Here is a 14,258-nt window from a genome sequence, read left to right as displayed (position 1 = left end):
TTCTCCATTATCTGAAGATTAGATCTTTTAATTGAAATTAGGTGATCAGAGACAAACTATCTTGAACAACTCTTGCTGATCCACTTTAGAAAAAGTGCAAAGAAGACCTAATCTACACCTCATCAATATTCCAGATAATGATAATATAGGTGCTTTTTCATATTATAAGAAGATATAAACAGCAAACTGGACTGGTCTGACAGCACAATGGCACTGTATAAGAAAGGCCAGGACAGATTGAATTTTCTGAGGAGACTCCGGTCTTTTGATGAGTGCAACAAGTTACTGGATATTACTTACTAGCCCGTAGAACCCAATGTGTTGTTCTAAGCTGTGGTCTCCTGGAGAAGTAATCTGAGTTTTGTCAATGCAAACTACCTGAACAAACTCATCAGAAAAGCTAGCTGACCCTGAATAGTTTAGAGGTTGATGTGAAAAAGAGGATGGTGGCAAAATTAGATGCCAACATGAACAATTCTGCCCATACTATCCAGTGGATGATTTCTTGTAGTAACTTTAGCCACGAGCTCATTGCCCCACCATATAATTTGAGGGACCTCTGGGGATCTTTTCAGCCTACTGCCTTTAGGCAGGTCAGTGCTTCCTCCTGACGTCCAGTCTTTCACTCCAACCAGAAGCAATAGGAAAGTATTACAGACTCAGTATACTACAGTTATTTTAATATAATCTTTATTGTATTATGTTTAAATTGTATTGCCTTATGTTGTACTTTGAGTCAGTATATGTATAGTCTGTTTATTCTGTGGTATGTAATTGAATTTCCCCTTGGGGATTAATAAGGTATATGTATTCTAAGTATAGTATATGTAATCTAATCTAATGAAAGATTTTGTTTGAGGATTTTCACCTTTGGGTTAATTTGACTTTTTTCCCAAAATTTTTAATGGCAACAGTCAACAAATCCTGAATGAACATGTATCTGGCTTCTAAGCATCTAGTTGCACTGCTGTGTTGAGGGGTGCTAGTGCATATACCAGCAGCAACAATAACATTCATTTACAATCAGTTTCTACCCTTTTTTAATTTCATTGTATAGTATAAAGACACACACATTCATTCAAATAAACCACAAGAAAAATATTAAACTTTTCCTGGTACAAGTAATAAACCAGTGGTACCCTGAGAACAAGTAGTAAAAGTATAATTTTAAGTGAAACCTCTTATCCATTATAACACACTGCTTGCCATGCATATGCATATAAAACAAGCATAGAAAGTATACCACAGTCCAGAATACTACAAATCTAAATACAGTAGATAGATAGATAGATAGATAGATAGATAGATAGATAGATAGATAGATAGATAGATAGATAGATAGATAGATAGATAGATAGATAGATAGATAGATAGATAGATAGAATGTTCACTTATGGCAATTCCAAAAAAGAAATTACAAGCAGAAGTAAGAGCAAGACACTTACAGTAACTGATACTGTGACTCCCACTCATCTGTCTGGAATGTTTCTTGGCCCAGGAGGACTAGTGGAAAGTTTATTTTCTTTATTAGAAATATAATCTTTCAGTATATTGTGATCCTAAAAGAAAGAAAAAAAACACGAGATTGGTTCAATTGTTTGACTCATTTTAAAGTATTACTACTGTTAATTTCCTTTTCTTTTTAACCATGTGTTACATGCTCATCCACCTTGAAACCAGCTTATATCAATACTGGGTCATGGAGGAAGGCATAGGCTATAGAGATAAATCATTGAATTTGTTATGGTATTTACTGAATGTGAATTTTTTTTGCCCACCTCAGAACTATAATAAGTATCAATATGATGAAATGATGAGCCAGATCAGTGAACTAAGGTAACATACAATATTAATTAACCACTTCAAGCTCTGTTTTCATTGGTGACATGATTAGTACAGCTCTTTCAGGTTATTGTCCCAAAAAAACAAAAAATGAGGTTAAGAATTAGCCTCAGAGTGATGCTCGAACATTAGACATTCAGTGACCACTCTTACATCCAGTCCATTGTGGTAGCACTCCTGAAAAGGACTTTGGATAATCTCAGTCATTTAAGGTGTCAACTATTCAAACAGGTATTTTTTTTTATCAAAACTCCAATTAAACATGGATATCTCTTATCTCAAACATCATGACCATGAATTGGATTAAGAAAATTTCATAATGTTGTTATGTTACCATTTAGCCTGTTGGCAAATGGTTCTAGTTAAATAAAAGCAGCTAACCTAGCACATGTGCTTATTGGTGTCATTTAATATCCCCAATATTTGTGTCTTTAATATGGTATTTCAATTATTTATAAATATGTAAATATGTATAACAGAATAATAATAACAATCTGCGAGGCCTTGACTGGGATAAAGCAGGTATTGGGATATGGGGGGATAATAATAATGACATTATTACTGAAATTTCACATAGAGAACTGAATGCACCTGGAAGCTCGAAGGGAGACTTGATGCCTCCAGGCCATTTCTTCTGAAGCTTGCTGCTATACCAGTGGGGAAAAGCGACCCGTATGGGGCAGGAAGCTGTTCAAAAGGTCTGTGTTCTGTTTTATTATTATTGCATTTGCAGCTGAGAATCACTGTCATTGCATTCAGCTTTTTTGGGATGGAGGAAGGGGATATTACAAGCTATGGAAACTGTTTTGTTTATTAGTACTTTTTTCAGAATTTTACAGTGCTTATAAATTACAATAAGAAAAAAAAGGGCAGTCAAAAATACAATTAATGCCACAATTCAAGCATTTATGTTAAATTAAGCACCAATATTTATGTTGTTCAGAGACTTATCTTATCAGTATCTGAGCAGAGTGCTCAATTTGAGGTCTGGTGTGCATATATATTTAAAAAGAATTAGTGAATTATTTCCAAAACCTTTATATTGTTAATAATTTAGTTAACATAAGACATTACTTTCCCAAAGAATTATATAGGGTGAGCTAAACTTTTTTCAACAGAGTATGATGAGTCACAGTAGAGCAATGTCATGTAAGATATAATGTTACTCCACCTGGTGGTACTCCAAACAATGTTATTAAAGCATTGGGAGTAATTGTAAATCTAAACTAACTATCAGGTATTTAAATATTTTTCTCCAAAATGGTGCGACTGTGAGGTACTCCCAAACCATATGACTTAGTCAAACATATGCTTAATGATATCAGCCACTGTTTAGATCTTGTTTAGGATAGATTTTAGTTAATTTGAGTTAAGACAGGTGTGTGGGAAATACACTTTTTAGATGAGGTACTATAAATTAGGCACAAATTGAAGAATAATTTACCTTGTTGGTTGTTCAACTGCATTCCTATCATAGGTTCTAACTGAATGGTCACATTCCCATCATTGTCTAAGATTATCTAGGTATTCACTCCTTGAAAAAAGATCAAAGATTCTAGAAATACTGTCTATATCTGAATCATTAATAGCTAGCATGGTTTGAAGCACATGTATTAATGAAAGATTAGGGAAGTTAAGCAGATTTCTTTTGACAATGCTTCTAATGTGTACATAGGAAAAGTGCTGTATTACTGGAAAACTACATCGGAAGCATAGCTATTCAAAGAATGTGTACACATTGTTTATATATGTCTCTAAAGGCCCTGGTTCTCAATGACATCCATGAATTAAATAATTTGTAGGTTGAAAAAGGCTGTAATATAAGATTATCATGCACATGAGCAGCTGAAAATAGCATCTTGGACTCCTTCATTAATACCATATTTTGAGAGAGTAATTGGTGAAAGTGTACAGAGATATGTTCAAACAAGATTTCCTTTCTATGGCTAAACAAGCAGGTTTGGTTTTGTTACCTTCTGCCTTATTTTATCACTTTGAAGTAGGCATATTTTTGACCAGGTTATAAAACTTCTCCAGTTTAAAATTTTTGCAGAGTCATCTATGTAATGTGTGGCCTTTTTATGTTATAAATAAATTACTACTGTAATGAAATAAAACAAAAAGTTTTAATATGGATAGGGAGGCTCTATAAAGATATACATGTTTAGGAGGTATGATAATTTAATAATATTAATTTTCCTAGCTAAAGTGATTTGAAGAGATCAGTCTATTCTCATCCTGTTTAATGCTTTACATAACAGTGCAAAAATTAAATTTGAATAGCTCTTTTAACTTTTTCCTGTAAATTTTGCTACTAAATGTTTGAAGTGTTCTGAGAAAGTCGGTGAAAAATCATTTACAGTATAGTTTAGTAATGTATACTTCCTAAAGATTCCTTTTTTCAAGCAGAGTAAAACTGAACTATTGCTGTATAACTGCTGCTAGAACTGTCTGTAATATAGCTAAACCTCTGAATGCTCCAACTGAAAAACACCTTTAAATTACTTGTATAACTGTGCAACAGCATACAGCCTGTAAATTATATTAAATCAGGTTCTGCAACTTTAATTACAGGTCACAGTTTGTGAATGGAAAACATAGCTTTCAGTTTAGGCATTATTATTTTTCAGCACTGTGGCCTGGACTTGTACGGGTTAATGGAGAAATTACAGCTGTTTTGCAAAAAAGAAAATGGCAATCAAAGACAGAACAGTGCATACTGACAACTAAGAATAGGTTATTCAGATTGGATTGGCAGGCTTGAGCTCACAATTGCTAAGTTTGAATACAGAATGAGATATTTATAAAAACAGAATTCGTTGTCATTCATTTTAAAAAGGCATTACAGACTGTCGACACTGTACAGGAAAATAGGAGACGTTGACCTTTTCACTATAGCGTTTTTTTCCAGCTTTACCCTCCTTTCAAGCACCACCCCCCCACACTTGAGCTGTATGTTATCTCAAATAATTACCCTGTGCTTCTGGCTGTCCCTGGTGGCTTCTCTTGCTAAAAAAGCTAGTCATTGTCGAGGAGTGAAGAGGGATTTCAGACCTGCTTCGAGTGGCCCGGCAACAGCTCTTAATTAACCACACAGGTATTAGCCAAGCTCCCAGACCAGCTACTATCCATATGGCAGGAACACGTCCGCAGTAATAATCACTCAAGGAAATGTTGTATCAAAAAGAGCGGGACGAATAGAAAGCTTGCGCAAATTATTTTTAATGATTCCCCTCTGGTGAGTCCAGTTTTTGTTATTTTGAACACTAGGCAGAGGGATTTATTTGTCCTTGACCTCTCTGTTCTAATGTGCTCAGCTCTGTCTTGTGCTGAGACTGTCCTGTCTCTCTTCCTTCCTAAACAATGAAGCAAAGCCATTAGCCCCAACAGCAGACTGGCTAGCTGTCCCTGAGAGGACAAGTAACAGGACAAGGCCAGGGTTTTGCAGTCGTGCTGTGCCTGTGAAGCAAGTTGGAAGTGGCAGATGGGACATAGCATATAACGAAGATATCGATGACCTCAACTAAATGCAGTCACATACTTGGCTGAGGCTGTGTGCATACGACATCAGCCAAAGACCCAGGTGACTGATGGGGATTTTCAAATAGGATGACACCCCTTTCTTGAAAAATACAAAGCTGATTCCCTCATTACATATCACACTCTATGAAATGCTGGCACGAATCTTAAAGTACAAAAAATGTTGTATTTAAAAACACAGATCTCAGTTTTATCACATTCTGTCATCCATTATTTGAATATCTAGTGATCATTTTCATTTAAAAACTTATCCGAGCAACCACAGCAGTACAGTATGGATTTTTATAGGACGACACGTTGTGTTACTGGGGGAATCAGAATGGTAGGCTTATGGTTGTCAGTCCAATGCTTTAGATGGTAGGTCAACTATCCATGATTTGTTCATATAATACACTTCAAAAAACAACCATAGTGTGCTTAACAAAGTATACAACACACAGATGTACAGTAGCTACAATGATAAAAGCAAATATTTGGTATCAAATACAATAAAATTGTAAGCAGGAAAATGAGACCTAATTGGCCAAATACTAAAGTGAATATAAGGTGCCCAGTGTCAGATTTAAAGATCTTTTGACCATCAAAACATTGGAAATCTGAAGACTTCTTGGATTTTAGGCAGTGAAAACGTGATTCAGTGTTGTACAGTAATTTTGTCTTTAGTTCTTAGATGTAATGACATGCTTTTTTGAAAGTGTAATCCAACCTCAATAGGAAAGTAGTGAACAGTATTACATTGTTAAGCCTGCTATATTTAAAAAAAAATTACAGGTACCTGTTCTACACAATGAAAACAGCAGCACAAACTTTATGCTACATATCCTTATGCATATAACAATGCACATATGCACAGGTGCAACAATAGGTTTCCGGGCCTTCTTATTCTAAAACAAAATCTTTGGGTACATGAGCTTATCCCAGCAGGTAACGCAGAAAATAGCCCTGGAATGGAACCAGTCCTTTGTTGTTTGCTGACACACACTCACTTGAGGCCAATTTACAGTCGCTTGTCAATCTTATCTGCAAAACTTTGGAATGTGAGAAGAAGCCAAGCTAAAAAAATGTATATATTTTTATATATAAGCTAAAAAAAGTTATATACTGTATATCTCTTACATATATTTCTCTTCTGGTTTGTCCTGCTTCCACTTTAAAACCGGTCCCGCTCCCACACAGCCAACATGGCATTTCTTGATTGCTATTTGTTCTCTTCCAAACCCTTCCCCACGCTGACTGTGGCCTCCCTTACACCTTGCTATTTTCATTATACTGCGATGGTTGTTTCCTAAGCCTTCGTTATAAAATCAACGACAGTATCTTCTCTGTGAACGGGTTTTTGTACAAAGGCATCTGTATTCCAGGATCCGGAAACTGCCCATTCCTATCAGTGGGTTATTTCTTGACACAAACGGTTCACGAAAGCAATGCACTCTCACAACGACATAGGACAGTAGATTTCTTTGCATCACATTGGGACAGATTTGGAGACATTCTTCCTGTTATTCTTTCCAACGCAAGTCGAGTTATCATAACAAGTCACGAGTACTATCAATACATGTTAACATCTATATTTTATGGTGGTGAAGCTGAAATTCAAGCTCTTTCCGAGATTAGATTTTTTAACTCATTATCTGTCATCTCCAGCAAAACACCTATTCACAACTATGTCTTTCAAGAAGTATTTCTTTCTTCTTGATTTCTGAATTCCTTTCTCACCGTTTTCCGTTCCTATTCTTACACTGCTGTATGCTACAGCGGGCGTCCACTAGTATATATATAAACGTCTATGCATGGAAGTGTGTGTGTCTGTCTGTCTGGCCCAAAAGTGAGAGGTGGGGTCAGGGTAAGGGCTACACCTCTGAGGATACACAAGTGAGGCCAGCACATCAGCAAAACGAAACCCCCAAAGAAAGAGTCACTCACTTAGCCGCTAATACAGATGTGAGGCGAGCACATTGGAAAAACAGTATCCCTTTTACTTTTCCTCCCACTGCTAATACACAAGCAAGGCAAACACGTCAGAAAACGAAACTTCAGAAGAAAGACAAAGTCGCTTAGCCGCTATTGCACAAGTGATGCAAGCGCGTCGGCAAAACGAAACCTCCTAGAATAAAGATGCCCAGAGTAGTCCCTTTCAATTATCTGACATCACTACATTTCATTTTTTTTTTTGAGTCGATTTCAATAGTTTCTAGGACCCCGGGCTTTTTATAGCACAGGCTTACACACACACACACACATGTGTGAACATAAAACATACTTTCCATGGAGATGCATAAAACCAATGTCATTTATCCTGCAGCATATGTAAAAATACAGCTAAAAATGATATAGCATACAGTATCATAATGTCCTAAGCCCATTTAAGCAAATCAAGAATGAAAAGGGCCTTAGTTTATCTCAACAGCATTGACAGCAAGGCAGGAATTGGCCCTGGATGGGCTGCTAGGCAATAGAAGCTCCCACACAAGCACTGTGGGACAATTCAGAATCAGAAATTAAACTAACTAGTACAGTATATGCTTTGGGCTGTGAGAAGAAAAATCAAAAATACCTGTAGAGAACCCACACAATCACATGGAGAATATAGAAAATCTGCACAAATGACACCTGGGCACAGAATTTAGACCTAGTGTGGTCCAGAAATTATACATGCATGTTATTTTTTTTTCTCTCAAATGAAAACAATTTAAACTCATAGGAGACATGATCCCGCCCACACCACATTGTATTTATTAACACATCGTTTTATTACATTTGTCAATACTGTTTTGGTTCCATGATTTTCTGATTACTTTCCTTGGTTGTCTTCTTTTTTTTCGTAGCTATTCCCATTTTTATATAGGGCCGTTATTTTTGTGACAAGACTTCCCCAATGCACTACTTATTTTTACACAGTGCTATCACCAATTCACCATTTCTTTTTTATAACTTATCTCCACTACAACTTTTTGTTTGCATTTACTTAAACCTTTTATGAACATTCATTTACTCATTTCATAATCAGCTTAATCCAGTTTGGGGCAGGACCATGAGCCTAACCCAACAGTTTTGAGTGGGAATGAATGCTGAATAGCACACCAGTTGTCTGCAGGGCATCCTCAAGCTCACAGAGCTAATTCAGTCACCAATCGACACCCCTTTGGAATGTGGGAGAAAAACCATAGTATCCTAAGACAAATTAAACATATTTCAGACTGCTACTTTCCCTATATATTTTTTCTTTCTAGACAGCTGACAAATGATGTTTTAATCTTAAAACATTCTTTCAGTCACATTGCATTTCCATTTATAAAATGAGAATGTGATTTATAGCTTCTTTGCCACCTCAGAGTATGCCATATGTTATTACAGTTAAAGCAGAAATGATGAAAAATAATTTGTGCTTATCAAGGATTATAGGGAAATGTATTTTATAGTGATTCATGGTGTTCTCATAGTGTTCCATATTGGCATAATTAAACTGAGTTAGAAGGAAATGCACAAAAGATGGCAGATGTGGTGCAGTGTTCAGACTTGCTTGTGCACTATTTAATGCTCTTCTTGTAACTTTGTTTAAAGTATCTTTAAAAGTGCTTCCTTTAGCTCTGTTAATATTATAGTTATAAGATGTGGGATAGTAAAAATGTTTCAAAGCATAAACAGTTACAGGCTCTGGCTTGCTGCAGCACAAAAATAGAATTAAACAGAATCGAATAATAGGATGGATGGACAGATAAACAAATATAGTGAAAGTGTATGTAATTATTAAAATGGGGTAAGGTTGTTAATCTCCTTGTTGCTTCTGTTTTTGTTTATAAAAAGGATCACCAGAAAACGTAAAAACAAAGTCAAAACGCATTACTGCATGACAGTATGATTTTGTTTGTATCTAATTTTTCTGTATGTTAAATGAAAAGGAATGTCTTAACACTCTGATTCAAGGTTAAAACTGGGAATCAGCAGTGATGGGAGAAATTATTGTGAAAGGCACTTAATTTGCTAAAAAGAGCACGTCTGCCAGTTGTAATTATTTCTGATAAGATTTATAAGTTTTCAGTTTAGGAGCTGCCTCAATAAGGATGGCATTTTCTTTAAAAAACATATGCTGCTAATACAGATGTATGCCCTAAAATATAATCTTGTTGTTAAGTCACTTATTAAAGATGAAGTCTGTTTGTACTTTTCTCTTTAATTACCTAATTTGTCGCTTTAGCTGCTACCTTTTTCTTTCTCAACTTCATTACAGGCTCATTTAAAAAGTCTGAAATTGGTTCCACATTGGTCACCTATCAATTTGGAGTCTTATTTCTTCAGGCTGTTGGAGGCACCGCCTCAGTTTATATTTATGCCTATGTTGTTTTCCACTATGTGCTTGTAGGAGGATGTTGTTGTGTGCATTAGGCCAGTAATGTTTAACACCATTTGGGGCTGCCCCAGCCTTGTCCCTTATCTTTGAGCCAATCACAATATGTCAGGAACACAAGACATTTCCTTACCCAACACCCCTCATAATTCTTCCAGTTGGCTGGCGGTAGCTGTTTTCTTTAGGAAGTCCATCATGAACGTTCTTGCATGACCCTCTTTCTGCCTCGTTAATGAGAACACAGATCTCCGCCTGTCCACCTTCAGAGCCCTGCCATGCAGAGGTCGTTTCCTGCCTGACCAAATGCTGTTGTGCCTCACCTTTCAATGTTCTCACAGCAAATATCCCAATCGAGGTCAGAGGCCCTGAAAACATTTACAGCATGTCCAGTAAATAAGAAGTGCGTGTTTGTTGGGGGTTGGTAGAAGGAGGGCAGACCTGTGAAAGTGCCTTACTCTCCCTTTACCATTGGAAAAACATCACATTACCACCTTATTTCTGTGACATATTGCACTCCTTTGGGAAAGAAGGGGATATTGGCCTGACTTTGCAAATGGAAGATGTGAAATATAATCTAGCAAGCAGTTAAAGGGCTCAGGTCTATTCTCTCGTGTTTGCCTATAGATAAGTATTTACTCAGACACAACATCAGAAGGTGGGCCACTGACAGATGTAGGAAACTAGAGCATAAAAAGCTCATTTATACCTTTAATGACCCACATAATGGAAGAGCAAAAGCAATATTCATAGGAACATATCACAGAATAATGTGAATACCCCAATGCATAGTGTTGGTAAATTAGAAAACATCTGTTCCACTGCACAAGGAAAACAGTCACATGAGCAACGTTTATCTCCAAAACCCTTTAAGCACCCTAATTACTAAGAGATGAACACAGTTAAGTAACCAATGTTTCTCAGTACCAGCCTTGTCATTTCTCAATGCAAAAGGTAAGCAAAAGATTAGTAGAAAGTGAATTTTGAAAATATCTGAATGACATTAGTAATCTGAAGTCAAAATTTTATAACGGTTTTGAACACAAAGACTTTAAATATATTGTATATTTTTTGTAATCCAATGGTTTCTTATTTTTGCCTAGTAGTATGGAACAATATTATAATATACTTATGATATGAAAGCATCAAACAGCACACTACTTTCAGTTTTCTAGTGGGTTAGTTAGAGAGTCAAGCCAGACGTACAATATGTACGGAATACACAACACAATTTGACAAATACATAGAAGGAATTCTGTTCCTTTATACTATTACAAGACCATCACTTTTAGAAAATAAGTCAGGTTTCCATTCCTACAGCAGATTAATGGGAACAATTTCTTAATATACTGTATTTGAATCTGTTTATTCCATATAATAAATTATTCCATGATTCATTATATCAAAAAGGTAAATTGCTCAAATTGTGCATCTCAATTCAGTACTCGAACTTTATAAACTCCTCATCTAAACCACCTGTCACCAAACACAACTTTTCCAGCAATATAATCTTATTAAGTCAGGGGCAGTTGCAGTCTGCTCCTGTGATCAACAGTCATGTAGTTTGCTCCCTCAGCAACTTAGACAAGTCTTCAATTCAGTCTGACAAAATTAAATAGGTTTGATTTTGTCTCAAGTCATCCTGGCAGGCTCCTGTGTATGTGAGTGTTAACAACCAATGAGTGCTCAACCGGATATACCAAAAGGCCTTATACAATGTCGTCCGCGAGGAAAGAAGAAAAATAAATGTGTCTGATTGCACAAACAGAACAGAAGTTCTACTGCCTGATGTCACATTTTGGTAAAACAACAGAATAGAAAAAGAAGAAAAACAAGGGAAAAGATTGGGGCTGAAGTTACCATACCTACAAAACATTTATACAGGCACTGGCACTGTCAGGAAGCATATTAATTGGCTATTAATATGGTGAGATCATGGCACTTTGAATATTGGAAACCATGCTGAAGCGTCATCTCAGTGTTGTGTAATTTGTTGTTCCCTGAAATTCCTTGTGCAATTTGATGAGATCCAGCAACTGCATAGTTAGGTCTGGCATGCTCTCTAGCTAAAATTCATGTAATGTACCACTGGATCAAGATTTGCTTCTTACTAGTTCATTTCACTACAGAACGTTTCATGCTATGTCTTCAATGTTTTCTCCATTGTAGTATTTGTTTTTTTAATCCTGCATCTTTTCATAAAACTGTTAGAGATAAGCATACACTGAAGTGCAATTAATAGCTACACATGAACTGGCGGCCTTTTAAAAATATAAACTGAATTTTGGTACTGATAATGTAATTATATCTAATGAAACAGTAAATATTAAGTCATGTTTATAAAATAAAACTCTGATCTATACAATCTTGTACAGAACATCCCTGCAGAGGATAAGGTCTTTATCCTTGGTGACTTCAACATCAGAGTTGGCTAAGATTCAGCACTAGGCAAACATGGTGATGGTAATTGCAATGAGAATGGGAGCCTCCTGTTAAGAGTTTTGTATGCTGCAAATTAAGGATTTAACCATCACAAGCTCCATTTTCCATCAGGAAGACAGTCTGAAAACAACCTGGATGCATCCTCAGTCAAAACACTGACACCTCATTGATTACATCTTGGTGCACCATAGAGACCTTCTTGATGTCTAACACACTCGAGTGAAGCCAAGTGCAGAGTGTCATACTGACCACCCTCAAACCTAAGGCAAAGATGGGAGGTGCCCTAAGGAAGAAGTTCCAGGCCCAGTCAATTGAAGTGAAAGCTGGCTTCCAGGCAAACATCCAGATGAGGCTTCAGGACCCTATTTGCCAAATGGATCCTTCTCCTGAAACCCATGATAAAACTCAAAAATGCCATCCTGCAAACCTCAGCTGAAGTCCTTGGGTGTTCTATAAACAAAACCAAAGACCAGTTTGATAAAAAAACAAGCAAGAGATTCAAGAAATGCTTGTGAAGAAGAAATCCTCTTACCAGGCTCACCTTGCCAAACCATCGTGTCCCGAAAAGATAGCAGCCTTCCGCCTTGTATGCAGCAACCTTCAAAATAAGCTTTGAGAGAGTAAAAACGTGTGGTGGCCCAACCCTGCAGAGGGACTCATCTCTGTACAGACACTGGTAACTACAGAGGGTTTTATGAAGGGTTTTATGAAGACCTAAAAGTGTTTTTTAATTGAGCACGGAGTGAAGCAAGGCTGTGTCCTTACCCCTACTCTTTTCACCATTTTCTTTAGCATCATGCTCCAACAGGCCACTGAAAACCTTAACGACGACGTTGTTGTCTAAATTTATTACTGCACTGATGGATGCCTATTCAACTTGAGGCATCTGTAGGCCCACACTAAGACCTTGGAGCATCTCTTTGCTGATGATGAATCCCATTTTCCCCTCATAGAAACAGCCCTGCAGCATATATCTATTTGCTTCACAGAGGCTTTGCACCTTTTTGGACTTAAGGTGAGACAGAAGAAGACTATGGTCCTTCATCAGCCCACACCTCATTAGGAATAGCACCTTTGTGGGGTGCACAATCTTCTCAGATGTCAAAACTGCTATGGAGACCAATAGTCAACTGGCGACGGGTGCTGAGCAGGCTCCTGTCAATCATGGAGAATCCAATGCATCCACTGAACAGTGTCATCTCCAGGCAGAGGAGCAGCTTCAGTGACAGACTGCTGTCACTGTCCTGCTCCACTGACAGACTGAGGAGATCGCTCCTCCCCCACACTATGCGACTCTTCAATTCCACCCGGGGGGGTAAACATTAAAATTATTCAAAGTTATTGCCCGTTTTTACCTGCATTTTTATTAGTCCTTAATTTAATATTGTTTTTTGTATCAGTATGCTGCTGCTGGACAATGTGAATTTCCCCTTGAGATTAAAAAAGTATCTATCTATCTATCTATCTATCTATCTATCTATCTATCTATCTATCTATCTAAACAAGGAAAGACATTTCCCTGTAGCTGCTATGGCTGGGCCTAGATCGTTGTTCACGAAACCTTGTCATGATGAATCAAGTGTTATGTACATGACTAACCCATATTTGCATAAATTATATTTTGCATGAAGAACCATCCCTCGGTCAACAACACAGTCTGAGGGATCTCCACACTTGTGTATAACTGGAAAGAAAGATACTGTTAGTAAACAGTTTTTTTCCTAAATGCTACAGGTTTTATGAGGTTGCAGAAGCCAATTTATGATATTTTTTGATACACATTGCCCACCCTATACCAGAAAAGCATCTACTTCTTTGTTTACAATACAACATTATATTTAATGTTAGGATTATGTGAAAAGTGCAATGAACCAAAATAGAATGTTTCCCTTCTCCGGTTAGAGACTTGGATTGACTTAAGAAAAATATGCGTCCTAAACTAAAAAAATCTTTAATAAACATATGAAATTTACTTTTAATGGAATGGATTCAGTTCCTTTAATTATACATTATTACAATTATATTATTACATCTTCCCTGAAGAAGGGGCCTGAGTTGCCTTGAAAGCTTGCATATTGTAATATTTTAGTTA

The 14,258-nt window shown here is 36.8% G+C and overlaps 1 long non-coding RNA gene across 1 annotated transcript in view; it reads right to left on the bottom strand.

Moving 5' to 3' along the window:
* Positions 1-14,258, bottom strand: part of LOC120534940 — a 90,952-nt gene that overhangs the window by 57,928 nt on the left and 18,766 nt on the right. The window contains exon 3 of the long non-coding RNA XR_005634813.1: positions 1,446-1,559. This is a non-coding gene — a long non-coding RNA (uncharacterized LOC120534940). The remainder of the gene's footprint in view (positions 1-1,445; positions 1,560-14,258) is intronic.

This window comes from Polypterus senegalus, chromosome 9 (assembly GCF_016835505.1).
Source record: "Polypterus senegalus isolate Bchr_013 chromosome 9, ASM1683550v1, whole genome shotgun sequence".
Lineage (NCBI taxonomy): Eukaryota > Metazoa > Chordata > Cladistia > Polypteriformes > Polypteridae > Polypterus > Polypterus senegalus.
The sequence above is the reverse complement of the archived record's forward strand: the minus strand, read 5'-3'. Positions and strand labels throughout refer to the sequence as shown.